The sequence below is a fragment of the Armigeres subalbatus genome, chromosome 2 (assembly GCF_024139115.2).
Source record: "Armigeres subalbatus isolate Guangzhou_Male chromosome 2, GZ_Asu_2, whole genome shotgun sequence".
In the NCBI taxonomy this organism is placed as follows: Eukaryota; Metazoa; Arthropoda; class Insecta; order Diptera; family Culicidae; genus Armigeres; species Armigeres subalbatus.
This window is the reverse complement of record NC_085140.1, coordinates 193704404-193721437: the sequence shown is the minus strand read 5'-3', so window position 1 is coordinate 193721437 and position 17034 is coordinate 193704404. Positions and strand designations below refer to the sequence as shown.

Here is a 17034-nt window from a genome sequence, read left to right as displayed (position 1 = left end):
TTATTTTAATTTACTTTTGCACACAAGTTGGCGTAGTCGGTCGAAGCCGGGATGCTCTATTTTCCGTTTCGGAGGAGGAGAACCAGCGCGAAATCCTGGTTTGCCAGCCGCGAAGCAACGCGGCTTAGTCGCGGTTTTGGCACGGCCTCCGTCCACCTTTGCTGAACTGGAGCCTCGCGATGCGAGTAGAACGTCGCCCCGAGTAGAGGTGAGGAGTCGGGTGAAACGACCGGAAAGACGATAAATCCTTTCATCGTGCGCACATGTGGAAAAGGACCACGTTCGTTCGGTTCGGTTCGCTTGCTGCTCCGTCCCCGTATGTAGGCATCGCAAGTGGGGGTGTATGTGGAAGGCTCCGGGAGCTGCACATGGTCCAACGACTAACGACGACGAGGACGACCGACGGGATGGGCTATTTTCGAATCTCTGTATACGCTGAGGGAGGTTGGGAGGCTCGTTATTTTTACCTCAACCTTCTCGTACTGACGACGGTTGGCAAAGTTCGATCCGGAGCGGGTAGGATGGGGGACAGCGCAGGGGAAAGATTGGTCGAAGCGGCCTAACGAAGGCCATTTTCTAAAACCTTTCAGCTCACGTTGTCGGCGATGAAAACCTTGCAGCGGGATCACCTAGGAGGGCAGTTTGGATTCAATTATATGGAAGCAAAAGTGCTATAAAAGGTTGATTGAAATTCCAAGCCAGGTCTGGTGAATTTTTCATCATTTGTTCATTTGACTCTTGTATAAAATGACTCAAATCAAGCATCTTAATTCGGAACAAGTCTCAAATGTCTGCTATTGATAAGCTCAGTGTCGAACAGGATTTTGAAAAACTGCGACATGATGGCCTAGTATGAAGGATGTACAATTACAATATTTATAGCAACCTGCCAGAATAAAAAGTCTTCTTCAAGGTCAGCATCGTTGAGGCTCCATCGTTCTTAAATCTGGTCACCTGGCCATTTTTACGGATACGCACTTAGACTTAGTCATGAGACCAGGAGACCAGTTCTGGTTGAGGAATGTAGAAATAGTTTTAACCGGCATAGGTAACAGCAAAAAAGATTGATTATCGCTGATTGTTGGTTGCTAATGTTGGTCGATTTTTGTACATCACCAAATACATCGTTTGGCTATGATTGTTATTTTCATTTTCCAAAATAAGAGCCACTCAAACAGCTATTTAAAGCTCCAAAGCAAACTTCTACACATTATTATGAACACATATGACACGAAAACTGAGTATCAAAACTGAGCCCAACTGACATTGAATTTCGTTAAATTCGAATTGCAGGCCTCATATCGATTTCGTCACGAAGGTTCTGAAGAAAGAGTGAATTGATTTGATTATTCGACGTATCTCAGTTCATGATTGTTGAATTCATCGTCGACCGCAAATTCAATTTCAATACTCTTCCAATTCAACCACCAACCCAACAGTCAAACACGGAAGTGATGTGGCTAAACTCCTGTGGGAGGGCAGAGTGCTCTCACTCTCCCTCCTATACGTCGTCCTGTTTCCGTATTCCGCCACCGTCGTCGGTCGGTCTTCTCCAGCAGCCCCATCTCAGCATCGACCATGGATGGGGATGGTGAGCAAAGACCGTGCACCGTAGCAGTAGGAACATGAGCCACGCACATGAAGGCCCTCTGGTGTGTCCTCTCGTTGGCGTTGTCGTCGTCATCGACGTCGACGACGTGGTCGTCGATGTACGGACGACAACGTCAATGTCGATCCGCAGAGCCACTGCTGCTGCCGATGTACCGTTTGGAACGGAACAGGCGTTGATGATTTTAGAACCCCACCTCCTTCTTCTGGAGCTAAGCTACTTCGAGCTTCGGCCATTCGAGGGTTTGAGGGGCTACGTTTGGCCACTACACACAACCGACGGACGGGTGGTGGACCCCAGTGCTGCTTTGTGTATGTGTCTGTGAGGTGCCCTTTTTCCAATCTATCTTCGTCGTGTGAGATGGCGACCGACGGCGGGTGGCAATCAATATTCCGGTCTCTGCTGCTACTGCTGCTGCGACTGGGGGGATGGGGCAGCAGATCCGCAGAAAAAGTACATACACTTGGAGCGTGTACCCATGGCCGACCGAAAGGACCGAGGGTCGAGGGTTCGAACGTGTGCCTGCGGCATCTTGTATCCATCTGAAGAGTTCGCACAGAGGTCGCGAGGGCGGATGGAAAGGGTAGCATGTGCTGCTCCTGCGGCTAATGTACATTGAATAATTTTCACATTTCTGCGAAATGAAATTCATTCCTGGGGGGTCGATTTCAACAGTAGGATTGTAAATCTTCAAATTGATTAGATTTCGAATCCGAAGCGTAAATTGATCGCGATAAGTGCGTTCTCACTCTACCAATCTTGAAATAAGTCCCGCTCGAATTACCAAAACCGTCACGTGAAAGTTCTTTCGGTGATTGAGAAGACTATTTTTCAAAGCGATGCGGAAATTCCAGGAAACACGGTTATTTGTCTAAATTGGGAAAATTCTGAGTTCAAACAACTTCTGGATTAAATCCTTAAATAGCTCACGCTAGGGAAAAAAAAGCGTTCCAGGACAACTTCCTTCGCTGAACGATGCAGAACCCATCCCCTCATTTCCCATCAATTTCAAAAGCAACTTCCGCGCGGCTTGCAAACAACATCAACTAGCTGTTCGCGATATTGAACGGTGGTAGCTGCTGCGTGGGTAGTGTTGGTTGTGGTGGTAGTGGCGAAAACCATCAAGGGGGAGGTAAATTTCATCAAAGTCTGACAAAAATCGATTTTCCTTCCACGCTGCTTCGCCCGCTTCTTCTTATGCTTTGGTTCGTCCTGGCGGCAGTGTAGTGTGCTTGGCCGTGTGGCAGCAGCAGCAGCAGTTCGCGAACTTCGCCTTGGAAGCACCACACCAGCCAATGGCGAGCTTCTAGTGCAGGAAAGTACGGTATGCGGCAACTGAAGTATGTGTGGTTGTATGTGTGGACCAGGGTGGTTGCAGAAAACAGAACGCTTTTGGAAAAGTCTTCTTTATCAGATTTTAAACGGAATTGGGATCACGATTATTTTGAATTTTTAAAACTGATTTTGATGGTTTCGATTGCAATATTATTGGAGAATGTTTCTAAGAATTCATGATCTGACTTTGTTTGAAAGTGTTTGAACTTCAATAAAACTGAATTGGTTTCAACGACAGATGATTTAGAATTATATTCCGTTCTGAAATACGTGTTAAAGAATACTTAGAATAATTCAGTACGATTCAGAAAAACTTGAAAAAATCCAAACTAAATGAATCAAAACAGTCCAGATGTTTATATCTACACATTCTTACATCTACTTCTCATTTGAATATTGATCATCCAATAATACAATCGCATTGGTACAGAACACCCTAGTTCCAAGTCTATTCTGGATGGTCGCTGATGGTGCTGCTGCTGCTGCTGCCGCGTTTGCTGGAGGATTAATTGGCTTTGTGTAGAGTTTTGGTTCGCTCACATACACACAAGAAGAGGAACGACACGGCGCGCGCGGTGGAGTTGTACGAAAGGTGGCCCAGGAGTCCAGGGGAAGGGTGGTTGAGGTGGTTCCGCCGCGGTATCGTTCGCGTGTGCGCGCGGTCTTCTGATATGGTGGAAAAGGGGGCCAGCAGCAGCAGCAGACGCAGGACTTCTCCCTAGTTTTCTGCCGGATGAATGTGGGAGGAGGATGGTAAAGATTGAGAATCGAGAAGGGGGAGAGTGTATGTTGGAATTTACGTCTGAAGGCGAATATTTCATTTTCCTGCTTTTTTGATTAAATTTTATGGATGAAAAGGATTTTTTTGGGAATGCTAAATAAATCACGCTCTTGTGGGTATCTATTTTTGCTGGAGGATGGAAATTGAAAACAAACGGACTTACGTGTATCCCAGGTTGGTACTAAATTCAGTTTATAGTTTGGATGATAAACTTACCTGAAATGAAAGAAAATGAAATGAAAGGAGTTAGTTTTTTATTGCATTTTATACAGCGTTATTGAATTTCAGCTTGCAGTTTTATGATTAAATAGTTTTATTTTCCCTCCAAATAAAATAAATAAATTAGGAATGAGTTTGATTTAATGTAGATATCGACCGAATGCCACTAGGCCGAATTGAGTCGTTCGGTATACAGCACTACAGGGCCCCTGTAAAAAGTTTGTTTTAAAGCTAACATGTAGCCCTTGCGACTAAGAAAACCCAAAACCTGAGTAATATTTATAAGGTGAGGAAAAATTATCCGCGTTTTTCCTCTGAGTTCATCGAAAAAGGAGCCAACATCAATTGATTAGTTCACCAGAAACTTTCCAGCTGATGGTCCCAGTTTTACCAAAATCGGTTTATTCTAGGCAAAGTTATCCTGATTTGAATTTCGACAAAAGAATGCCTTCTTGAAATGGACACGTTTACTAGGTGTAAAGGTAAAGAAAAGAGGTACAGTCGCGATTCGCTGGTTAGGCCACGACCTCGACCCAACTTTTTGCCTTTCTCGTATACAAAGTATACGTAAAGGCTATAGGATCACTCCAAAGCCGAACTTTCGATAAAAGGCTCGGAGAGTGTATTATACCAATCGACTCAGCTCGACGAATTGAGATTATGTCTGTATGTGTGTACAAAAATGTGAGACACACTTTTTGGTACTTAGCATTATTTGCTCGCAACAAGTTGCAGTCGACGCGGATTACGGTCTAGTTGTTTCCTATTGAAAATTGGCCCAATCGGTCATTGCGTTCCAAAGTTATTGAAAAAAACATTGTTTTTCTGCCAGAGGTCCCCCCTTGAGAATTTTTTTTCATAGATTGCAGCAATGCATTCAAATGACCGCAAATGGATATGAATTGATGGAAAAAGTAAAATCTATCCCCCTAAAGTGTTATTTCGACCTCTCTTATGTGTTTTCCTTATTTCTAGGAACTTTTTTCAAATAGGCGTAACTGTATTTGACCTTGAAATTTGAAACGACTCCTACTCTCTGTATACAACATATTTCGTGCAACTGGCGTTACTACCTGACAGATCGCAATCTATTCTTTCTGTTGAGTACGTTAGTTGACTAAAATAGTTCGAGTCGAGAGCACAATCGTCATTCCAAAAATCAAGGTCAGAATCAATTACGCCCATTTGAAAAAAGTTCCTAGATTTTTTTAATGCACGAGAAAGGCACCACCAACGCTAGGTGGATTGATCTGCGTTTTTTTTTAAATTCTTTATTTAGGTGTTTTTTTTGTCCTTCGTATAACCTAATCCTAATTAGAACAGCTTCCAAAAAAGAGGAGGATCATAGCTGTCGCTAAACCACAGTAGGATAAAACATTTAGATGAAGTTCAGCACCGCCTCGACCCAACTATCGAATTCGGTTTTTTAGTAGGGCCAACTGACAGCCATTTGAACACGAGTATTTCGACTTGAACATCACAAATGATGCTTTGTAGTTGGGCCATGACCCAACCAGCGGAGGCACAACTAAAAAGTGGCCCTAGTATTAAAATCCCAACCAGCGAATCCCGACTGTAGTCCCTTCTATTAATTAACGCATAAAATTCTGTCCGTTAGAAAGTAAAGGGGAAAGATAATGTCTAAGAAAACTATAAACAAAGACAAGAAATGTTCCAATTGGATTCCAAATTGATTGTCAGTGTCAATCCAATCGAGCAAGAGACCTGTCATTCTCAAAAAAATCGCACGCAACATTTGGTAAGAGCCATTTCAATTTCCACAAAGTTTTAATTATTATTTTGTAATTTTTTGATGATTTTAGGCTAATCGACCCCAACAAATGGTTGAACATGAACTTTACTTATTTGTTGTTTTAATTGGCTTTTTCGGAGACTAATTTCACGGTGATTAAACCCCAGTCAGCATCATTTTTTTCTTCTTTATTAAAGAGGTTTTCAGCTCTTGGCTGGTTCACCTCTGAGTCAGCATCAATTTTACTTATTACTATCACTATACAAAACGATTTGGGTTGGTTAACGCGATAAAAATTCAATATTTTTGAATCATTCCAATTTGAAAAGTTTATTCAGCATGAGTAGTGTTGTGCACTTGTTGGTCGCTGGTTGATTTGTTTGCTTAGGGTCTTAATAATACCTTATCTGAATGGATGCGTCTGCCCAGTATAAGGCGAAAGCTATCGATAATGGTATAAGGCCAAGGGGGATGGTCGTTTGGACGAAATCCATTTGGCCGAATGCCATTAGGCCGAAACACATCTGGCCGAAAGTCATTTGGCCGAACGGGTCATCTGACCGAATAGGTCATTTGGACGAATAGAACATTTGGCCGAAAAGGTAATTTGCCCGAAAATGTCATTTGGCCGAATAGGTCATTTGGCCTAATAGGTCATTTGGCCGAATAGGTCATTTGGCCGAATAGGTCATTTGACCGAAAAGGTCATTAGGCTGAAAAGGTCATTAGGCCGAATAGGACATTTGGCCGAATTGGTCATTTGGCCGAATTAGACATTTGGCCAAATAGGTCATTTGGCCGAAAAGGTAATTAGGCCTAATGAACATTTGGCCGAATAGGACATTTGGCCGAATTGGTCATTTGGCCGAATAGGATTTTTGTTCAAATTGGACATTTGGCCGAAACGAGACGTCTCACTTCTCACTACTTATTTCCCACTTCTCACTGTGAAAAGTGAGTTGTGTGAAGTGAGAAGTAAGACTCATTACTCACTTCTTACTTCTCACAGTGAGATGTGAGAAATGAGGATTACTCACTTCTCACATCTCACTGTGAGAAGTGAGAAGTGAGTAATGAGACTTCACACTACTCACTTTTCACAGTGAGAAGTGAGACGTCTCACTTTTGACACCTTATTTCTCACTTTTCAACTGTCCATTTCGGCCAAATGTCCTATTCGGCCAAATGTCCTATTTGGCCAAATGACCTATTCGGCCGCATGACCCGTTCGACCAAATGCCCTTTTTGGCCAAATGTCTTATTCGGTCAAATGTTCTATTCGGCCAAATGTTCTATTTGGCCAAATGTCTTATTCGGCCAAATGTCCAATTCGGCCAAATTTCCTATTCGGTCAAATGTCCTATTCCGCCAAATGTCTTATTCCGCTAAATGTCCTATTTGGTCAAATGTTTTATTTTGCCAAATGTCCTATTTGATCAAATGTCCTATTCGGTCAAATGTACTATTCGGCCAAATATCCTATTCGGCCAAATAACAACAAAAAAGTCGAGCGAACCAGCGAACCAGCGAACCTAACCGAGGAGCAATAGACAGCCATCATACTGGTGGAGCGATCAAATCGAAGGTCACTGCGTAACCTACCTGTAAAGAGCTCGCTCAGCAGAAGTAAGGAAGAAATAAAGTGCGGTGTTCAAAGTGCTGCTAACGAGATCTGGTGAACTAGCAGGTTACCCGTCGGTTTGTAGACAAATCTGATTTATAATACCACATGAATGTTTCGAGAGAGAACTATCCTAAATTGGCTGTCCCTGAACATGCAGGCCAGGCCAATTAATAATTCAGGTTGCGCAAAACAAGACCGACGATGGATATGTGTGACTCAAAATGGCCGAGGTGAAATGGGATGACAATGGCTCTCCATGGTTAAGTGCGCATGTCACGGAATCTGAAGAGGGCGAGTCATTGCTTATGTGTGAATCTACGAACACACGCTAAAGGTAACGCTGAAGTTAGAGTTAGCATTTGCATTCAACATAATAGCCAATCAACATCTTCCTTGTTCTAGCTAGCTCCGTTTTAACTCAGAGTTTTGTATTCCATTCCTTATCATTATTTGGCGAAAATAACGGTTTTCTATTGTCTTTTATTATCAATTGACAGCGAGTTCTGCAAACCCTGGTATTTGTTCAGTTGAATGCCAATAGAAAGGTAGGCGGAATTTACTGTTCTGATGGGCGAAGAGTTGTTTGACAGAATATGTCATTTGGATGGACAAACTATTAGGCCGGAATCCATCTGGCCGAAAACGTCAATTGGCCAAGCCTTTTTGTCGATTGTTTGGCAAAAAATGCTATTTGGCCGAATGGGCGAATACGGCCGAAAATGATGTTTTACCGGAAAGGTCATATGGCCAAAAATGGCACACGTTCGGCCAGGTCATTAAACCGGAAAAGTCATTTGGTTGAAAAAGCCGTTTGGCTGAAAATGTCGTTTGGACGACCCTTTATGGCGAAAATGTCTCAAGGCCGAACTGATCGTATGTTTGGGAAAGTCGGTAGGCCGAAAATAACGTTCAGTCGAAATGTTCGTTTGACAAAACGCGCCATTTACCGAACAGGTCATACTGCCGAAAATGCCGTTTGGCTGAAATTGTCGTTTGAAAGCAAGGGCCAATTTCCCGAAAATATCATTTGGCCGAAAGGGTCACACGGCATAAAATGCCGTTTGGCAAAACAGGTCATTTGGCCAGAAAAGTCGGTTGGGCTAAAATGCCGTTTGGCCAAATTGATCATTTGGCATAAAGGACCATTTGACCGAAAATGTCCTTTAAGCAATGCAACAATTTTGTCGGTCAAATTCCCCTTTCTGCCAAATCATCATTGACCAGCTCAACCGTATGTCGCTTTTGGCCAAATGACATTTTGACATAACCATCTCCGCCAAACGTTCAAATCAGGTAAATGGAATACGGCTGGATGACTTTCGGCTTACCGTGTTATTTGGCCGAAAAGGCATTCAGGCTTTTGACTTTTGACCAAACGACCCTTTCCCTTGGATCTTTTTTTTTCAAAAGATTTAACGTTGAAGCGATATTTAGAAAAAAAATCTCAGTAAAAAAACATCTTGTTTTATGCGAAAAATAGAACAATCTACAATGAAGTTGGATTTTACATACAGCAAGAAAAAAAACACGTAAAGGTACGGCCAGAGTAGAAGCATCCATTTGACTTCACAGCTTCTTAACTTTAATTATTTCTCTGCGTCTACTCTGGCAGAAAATTTAATATCAAAATTCGCCTAAAAACGCATAAGAAAACGATCAGCGTAAACAAAAACTCGTAAAAAGTGACTCCAGTGTACTCAAATTTAACCTTTTCCTATTTTGAATCCTCTGGCAATAGAATAAATGTCCGTAATACTGAATTCAAACTATTTAACTACTAGCAGACCTGACGAACTCGTTTCGCCTAAAATTAGTTTATTCTCTGATTAGTTCTCGAGTTGTGCAGAAGTTTGTAAGAAAATTATTTAGTTCTTTTTTAGTGAAATGTTTTCACTGCCATAAGATGAGTTTAGTACAATTCCATTTAATTCCACCACCTCGTATTACTTTTACATATACGTATTTCGACCTCATTTGTAAGGTCGTCTTCAGTGTCTCGTGCAAGTCGAGTCAAGAACGAGACACTGAAGACGACCTTACAGTTGAAGTCGAAATACGTATATGTAAAAGTAAGCAAGGTGGTGGAATTGAATGGAATTGTACTAAACTCGTCTTATGACAGCAGAAATTTCTGTTTCATTTGTATGGGAGCCCCCTTTTCAGAAGGGGAGGGGTTTCGTATCACCACAGAAACACATCTTCCCTTTCAAAACCTCCACATGCCAGATTTTTTCCCATTTGCTTGATTAATTCTCGAGTTATGAAGAATTTGGAATTTTTTTTATCGGTGCAATATTAAATGATGAACCCAAATATCTATATTTTTGTACTCGTTTCCTAGTCAATCATATAAATAACATTTTTTATTATCCCAAAGCTAGTGATTCAATCAGTAGCGTAATTGATTTTAGTTCGGAAATTGAGAAAATGATGCCAAAATTCCAAAAATATAACAAAATATTTAGTTCATATCTCATTTTTTTTGCGAGGAACACTTGATTACAACATGATGTACTTTAAAGTATGCTTCGACTAAATTCTCTAAATTCTCTCTGATGGTTGATTAGTTTGTATAATTTTCGTTAGCTTCAAATATACCATCAGTAAGATTTTAGTTGATATTTGTAAGCACTTTCTCTTGGGCTTCCAATACGGTTGGTTACCCCCGTAAATAGAAGAAAATATTGAACTCATTCCTGGCCATTTCAACGACTGGGTACTTATCCGAACAGATGATCGGTCATGCACTATTGGAAACCCATTAAATTCGACTAGACATCGTTCTCCCGAGCTCAAACGGCTGCCGGTTGCCATTCTAACTACATCTTCTTCTGGTATCCATCGCCAATCGGCAGCAATAAAAGCGAAAGAAAAGTCTTTTCTCCTCATCCCTCCCGAAGAGGGTTCAGATTTCGGCATCGATACCCCGGCAAACTTTTCCTTCTGCACCAAATACCGTCTACCGTTATTCCTCATTGGCTGACTTACGATGACTTCGACGGCGGCCGGCCAGCCCCTTTCCGGGAAATGTCAATGACATTGAAAAAAGTAAATAGCTACCTTTTCCTACACATTTTTTTGCGGTCATGTCCCTTTGCTTTTATCTCGTCCATCCGGGGGGCCACACAGAAAAGTATGGCAAGAAAAAACTTTTATTTCCTTTCCAGTCAAAACAAGACCCTGGCTCGTGCCGGCAGAACCCGTCGTCGTCCTCTCGGCTGTCGTCCTGAACAAGAGAAACTTCTTCTCGCGCCGGGTTAGACAACACTTCACCACGTGGCTCCGGTCGGTGGTGGCCGTTTATAGCCGAACGGAATAGCATGCTCCCTAGACCCATCCGAACGACCAGCAGACGCAGGGAAATGGAAATGAAAAGGAAAGTTCAAAGGGAAATCAAAGGCTCACTTTCCTCGGCGGTAGAGCAGCAGCAACAGAGGGGGATGTTGTTCCCTCGTTCGCTACGGTTCTCAGTTTTTATAGCGCCATAGTCGTCGTCGTCGTCGTCTTTTGACTTGTTTGGTTGATTCCTCACCGTCGTCGTTCCTACAGTCGTCATCACTCGTCGTCATCCGTGTTCCATTCCAAGTCCCATGAAGCAAAGTGGTTATCCTTTTCGGAATAAAAAGCTGAATGAAATTCGCCGGCATCAAGTAGCAGTTTAGCTACCGTCTAGCTGCTTGTTCCCATCCGTTTCAGGAAGAAATATCAGAAGACCCATTTTGTGGCGTGTGGAAGGGATGGCTTCTTGTAGTAAAAAGTTTTTCACCGCTCGGACTGCCCGCGTGTTCCGGTCGTCCTGCCGGGGTAGGGTGGTGGTAGCGAGGAATAAGAAATCCCGAGAAGTCGAGTACACAAATATAGCCTGCCCCAGGCCGCGCACCGACCGACCGACCTTCATCGTAGTCCGAGCCGGTGGAGGTAGCCTTCGTGAGGAGGCCGTCGCTGCGGTATCCTTCTCGGTTGGATGGATGGTGGGAGAGGTGTTAATAGAGGAAGAAAACAATACGGACCGTCGTTGCCGCGTTCCGTCGAATCGCTGCTGGATGAAGGCTAGAACCGTAGCTGAGGCAGAAGGATCTCAAACTCCCTCCGTCTTGAAATGTAAACATTGAGATTTTTATGATCGGTCGCCTCCGTGCCGGAGAAAGGTTCCCGGAGGGACGGAATCTGAAGTGTTTGGTGAGAACTTTTTTCACACCTTCTTCTATTGAGACGGATTCTTTTTTTTTTTGCGCCTTCCAGGAAAAGATAGAGTCTACAACATCGTTCATTTGGAATGGGCCCAGAACGGAGGAAAGGGTAATTGTTTGGGTAGGATTTTTTCTCCTGTCGTGGCGCCGTTTCATCGAGCAGAGAACAGACTATGGAGAAGATACCAAGAAATTGGATCAAGAGTTGTAAAAAAGTGTCGAGCGGAAGTGGAAAAGTTTTTGATCCGGAGGCCTTGACCCCGGTAGGGCAATTAGGGAGTAATTAATTGAGTTATGGTTTTAGATTTTTTGTTGTGTTGATGTAGGTCAATGGTGATTGAATTAAGTTGGAAAATATTGGTTTTGAGCAATTTAGGATTTTAAATGTATACCCGTTCGTACCCATATCCATTCGTAGTTTGCATTATTTCATCCTTATGTATTATTACATCCTTATGTATGAGCTTACCATTCCTCCAGTTACTGAGCGTTCACAAGGATGTGGACAAGATAGAACTCGACTTATGAAGAGCACTTTAATGTGTATCTTTGTATAAAAAATATTATTTGTGGTAACGGATAGAAACAATGCTATCTTCATGAAATAGTCTTCTCTTGCTTCGAATCCATCTCTGTAATAAAATACCACATGACGACCAAGTTTGACAGCTCGCAGAGGTTTTTACACGATCTTAGTCTCTAGCGAGCATCCGTCAAATTAATCAAACAAAAGGCATAAAATACTAAGAAACATTTAACAAAAAGTGGTGACAGGGTAATTGTTGGTGAGGAAAACTTCTTGAAAGGTCCGGGTCTAAACTGGCAACGAATCTGCACTCTGAGATCTCCTTTAAGGATATTTTGCGCTATAATCCGGTGGTTTGTTGTTACTGATCCTGCAGCAAGAATGTTTAGTTCAAGAGAGTCATTGAGAATCCAGAAATTTTCAGCCAAAACTCTACATTCAGTCAATCGTTTGAAAGGATCAGATCGTCATATGATAATATGACGAATTTCGACATTTGAATAACGGATGAGCTGGTTTTGAGCATTATAACCGTAAAATACGTAGTTTAGACTCCGTGATCTACTATAACTTGCGTAATGTTACTAAGAACTAAATGAATGGGGCTTGGAGTTAGCTATCCATTATAAATGTACACGTTTCGGAAGCTCGAATAATTTCAGTCAATCACGGTCACGACCTTACGATCATAAAGGAAGGAAAGGATTGTTAGTTCGACTTTCGTTGCTCTCAGAGACCGAGTATACCTTTGCATCTCCACAATTGCCTTAGGATATTGTGTTAGGTACAAATGAAATTTATAGCGATTTACTTCGATTAGCGGGAAGGGGTAGTTTAGCCGAAACTCCTTGGGCCGAAAATAATTTGGACGAATGCAACTAGGCCGAACAAACCATTAGGCCGAAACCCATCTGGCCGAAAGGGTCGTTTGGTCGAAACCCATCTGTCCGAAAGCGTCGTTTGGCCGAAATCCATCTGGCCGAAAGGGTCGTTTGGCCGAAACCCATCTGGCCGAAAGAGTCGTTTGGCCGAATAGGTCATTTGGCTGTAAGGGAAAGGATCATTTGGCCGAATAGGACATTTGGCTAAAATGGACATTTGGCCGAACTGGACATTTGACCGAATAGGACATTTCGCAGAATAGATCATTTGAAAAGTGAGAAATGAGGAAAGAGAAGTGATACGTCTCACTACTCATTTTACATTTCTCACTTCTTACTGTAAGAGTGAGAAGCTTGTCTCACTTCTCACTCCTAATTTCTCACTTCTCGCTGTGAAAAAATTGAAGCTCTAAGTGAGTAGCGAAAAGTCTCACTACTCACTACGTGGTTCTCACTTTTTACAGTGAGAAGTGAGAAATCAGGAATGAGAATGGAGACGTCTCATTTCTCGCTCTTTATTTCTAATTTCTCACTCCTCACTGTAAAAAATGAGAAGTGAGAATTGAGTAGTGAGACGTGTTACTTCTTACTCCACTTTACTCACTTTTCACAGTGACAGTTGGAAAATAAGTATGTAGTGATAAATTAGACGTTTCACACCCTATTTCTCACTTTTCAAATGATCTATTCGGTCAAACGACCTATTCGGCCAAATGTCCTATTCGGCCAAATGACCCTTTCGACCAAATGAGCTATTCGGTCAAAGAACTCTTTCGGCCGAATGACCCTTTCGGCCAAATGGTATATTCGACCAAACAACTTTCGGTCAAAGGGCCCTTTCTCTCGTTAAGTGATGCGAAATATAGGATGGGATCTAAGTATGTTCTTTGAACATATTCTACTCGCGTACCTACCGGCGTATACTCTAAACTACGACTAAACGCGCATTTAACGGTTGCACAAAGCAGAACGCATTATTTCGGATGATCGCGCGATAGTTCTGTCTATTTCTCACAAACAAAGATCAAATCCGCACTAATTAATTTATGTACCGACCTCTCAAAGCAGACTAAAATATATTCGGATGATCACGCGATCATTCTGCGTACTTCTCGAAAACACGTACACACACTCTTCATTTACTCATCGACCGATCAAAGCACAGAAACCTGAATTTTGTCCAATCATGCAATAATTTACTTACTCAACAACCGCACAAACCCGGATTTCGCAACTTATTTGCAAAATTTTATTTATTTACGAACGCGGCAGTGCACTGATTTACTTACCAACCGACCGCATAACACATAAACCCGGATTTCGCGACTATTCTGTGTCCTGATACGAACGCGTCAATTGTGTACTCACGAAACATAAGATGGTGAGCAATAATTAAAAAGAAAACCATATTAAGATTTGCAGCAGCAACAAAGCTGCTACAAAAATTAGCTCTTTTCAAAATCCACACATGCTTAGAAATGAGTGAAGGATTGAAGATTGATGGCCTACAACTGCTGGAAATAACACGCGACGAAGATGAGAGCCATGTATGTACTGGCTACGCAAAAGGAACGACGCCATCGAAGCTGTTACTGGAAGCAGACAAGCGAATGGCTCGTAAGCGAGAACGTCTGACTGCTTTAAAAGATAGAGAAGTAGTAAAATAGAGTATATGAAACCAAAGTTAGAGAGAGAAAAGAAGGGAGTGGTGTGGCAGTTAGATAAGCAGAAATGCGAGATCAAGGCTGTATCAGAGTAAGAATTTAATGAAAAGAAGGAAGTAGAGTCGAACAAAAATCAGCACAGGATAGTTAAGGCTTTTGCGGAACGCGTCCAGTAGGAAAAGGAACAAATCGTGCTTTCAACGCTTCTGTAGAAAGACGTTAACTCCGATCGTAGGCTTGGGGAACGTCTTTGAAACTTCAAGGCCGTCGAAAGTCAATGCGGATGCGAGTCAGCGTCGAATAGTGAGTGTTAGTGAAGCCAGTGCTTATGAATATGAAGTGGTTCGAACCAAGGTACAGCTGTCTGCGGGACGGTTTTTGGCTTGACGGTTACCAACGTTCACCAAGAAAGCGTGGTCGATCTTCATTACGAGCTACAAGACGTCGACCGAAGCATGTGATTTCTACAACTTAGAGGACCTAGTAGGGCAGCAGAAGAGCTTTGAGGGAGATGATTGGGGAGCTAAGAGAACAGTTTGGCTAGATCCGACGGTCCGAATAAAAAAAATGCGCTTGGTTTTGCTCGAAATTCACTTTTATTGAAATACATTTTAAAAGGAATTGAAAAAGTGTCTACAAAACAGCAACGTGTCTTGCTATGTAAGTGAAGTAGCTGGAAATTATGAAAGCAGAAGCCCTTATCCCCGAGACAGAGTGTCCGAGGGGCAATGTGGAACATATTAAGCCTGATGAAACAAGCCGCAAGTCCGTCCCGTATACTAATCGGGATCTCGTATGTATCCCTGCGATAGCCGTGGAAATAAAGTGTTCGACGCAGTTTTCGATGCCACATATATCCGCATCCTTTAGGAAGCAGATGAGTGCTGCCGTTGCAGCCTCGTCGTCCGCAAGTCCGTCCCGTGTACTGACCGGGATATCGTATGTATCCCTGAGATAGCCGTGGAAATAAAGTGTTCGACGCTGTTTTCGATGCCACATATATCCGAATAAGGCCGGAAAGGATCTCCATCGAAATTGTAGGAAACCTTTGTGTGACCGGTCCAGAGGAAAAAGATTGCTATTTGCTCTTCTTGGATATTTGGGCCATTCGAAGGACCGATGGAGCCCTAATCTTCTAAAAAGCCTTATTTGGAAAGCTTCAAAAAGTCCTTTTTTTCTGGTATCCCACCACAAAGCCCAGTCCTGATCGACGAAACTTTTTGTCTAACTTTTCCCATTGGCCAATGGAAAGGAGTTGGCATAGCATAGACCTTGATCCAGCACCGGCAAGCGCAACAGCAGTGAAGTTCCCCCTAATGCCGCAGTGGCCAAGCGATCCAGGCGAATGTGGTGTTAGGTGATATACCCGAAATAATTCCTGGATCCAGTGGTGTTTTGGATGATCACTTTGAAGAGCAGCAATGATGCTGGCATAATCAGTAATGCCGATGAATTTTTAGCGGATAAGTGGCAGTGACGAGCAGCAGCTTCAGCCGATATTATACTGCATTGACGAGCCAGACTGTCCAATTTAGTCAGGTTTGGACCGGAGATGCCAAAACAGACACCTCGGTCGGAAACAAAGCCGTCGATATAGCGGATCTCGTGATTCCGGAAGAGCGTTGTGGTAAGCTCCAGAGTAGACCTGTCGTCCGTGTTGTCGCCTGTTCTGAAACGGGTGGCGATAGTACTGTCGATATTGACGGGAGGAATCAGCCACAGCTTCTTGTGTCTTGCCACAGGGAGGAAACCTGTGCCAGCCACGTTTCGCAGGATCCGTTCAGTCTCGCCAAGGAGAGGGATTCTTTGTAGTTTCGTGACAAATGGCAGTGAGGGCTCAATGGCCAAAGGGGATGGTGCCGGCATCCACTCAAGCCACTTCTACGGGGGTGGACGGGAGAAGGCCAGTGGCTGTACGGACATAGATATTCAAGACAGGCGACAAGACGTTGATAAGGCTCCTATAAATGGAGCAGGTGAGCTCAAGGCCATAGAGAGAACGTCTGTCTATCGTGACATGGCCTACCTTTAATCTGGTGTTTTGTCGTTCGTTCGGCGCTTCGCCAGGGTTTTCATCAAGTTAATGCGGGTCTTACAGGTAACCTTCATCGCCTGGAAATGCGGCATGAAGTTGAGGAACCGGTCGATGTCCCCTCCGAGAACTCGGACGATCTTCCGGTTTGGTATGGAATCAAGAGTAAGTTTTATCGATCGTCCTGTTAGTTGGTGGCGACAACTACAAATTTGTTCCCGCACACACTTACCGACATTCATGGCAAAACCTACGGATGTGACCAAGTGAAGTTACGTGAGGTCTTGCAATGGTCTCTTTCTTGACAGACTGTAATGATGTTCTAACCAAGGCACTTACATCAAGGTTCACTCATTTCGTCAGTAGATGGCTGTGCCATTCAAAAATCCAATATGGCGGAACCATGAAGTTGTCAAATTT

General features: G+C 43.0%; 1 protein-coding gene across 3 annotated transcripts in view; it reads right to left on the bottom strand.

Annotated features, from left to right (window-relative positions):
• LOC134211440 (methylcytosine dioxygenase TET) overlaps positions 1-17034 on the bottom strand; it is a 470864-nt gene that overhangs the window by 282697 nt on the left and 171133 nt on the right. The window lies entirely within an intron of this gene.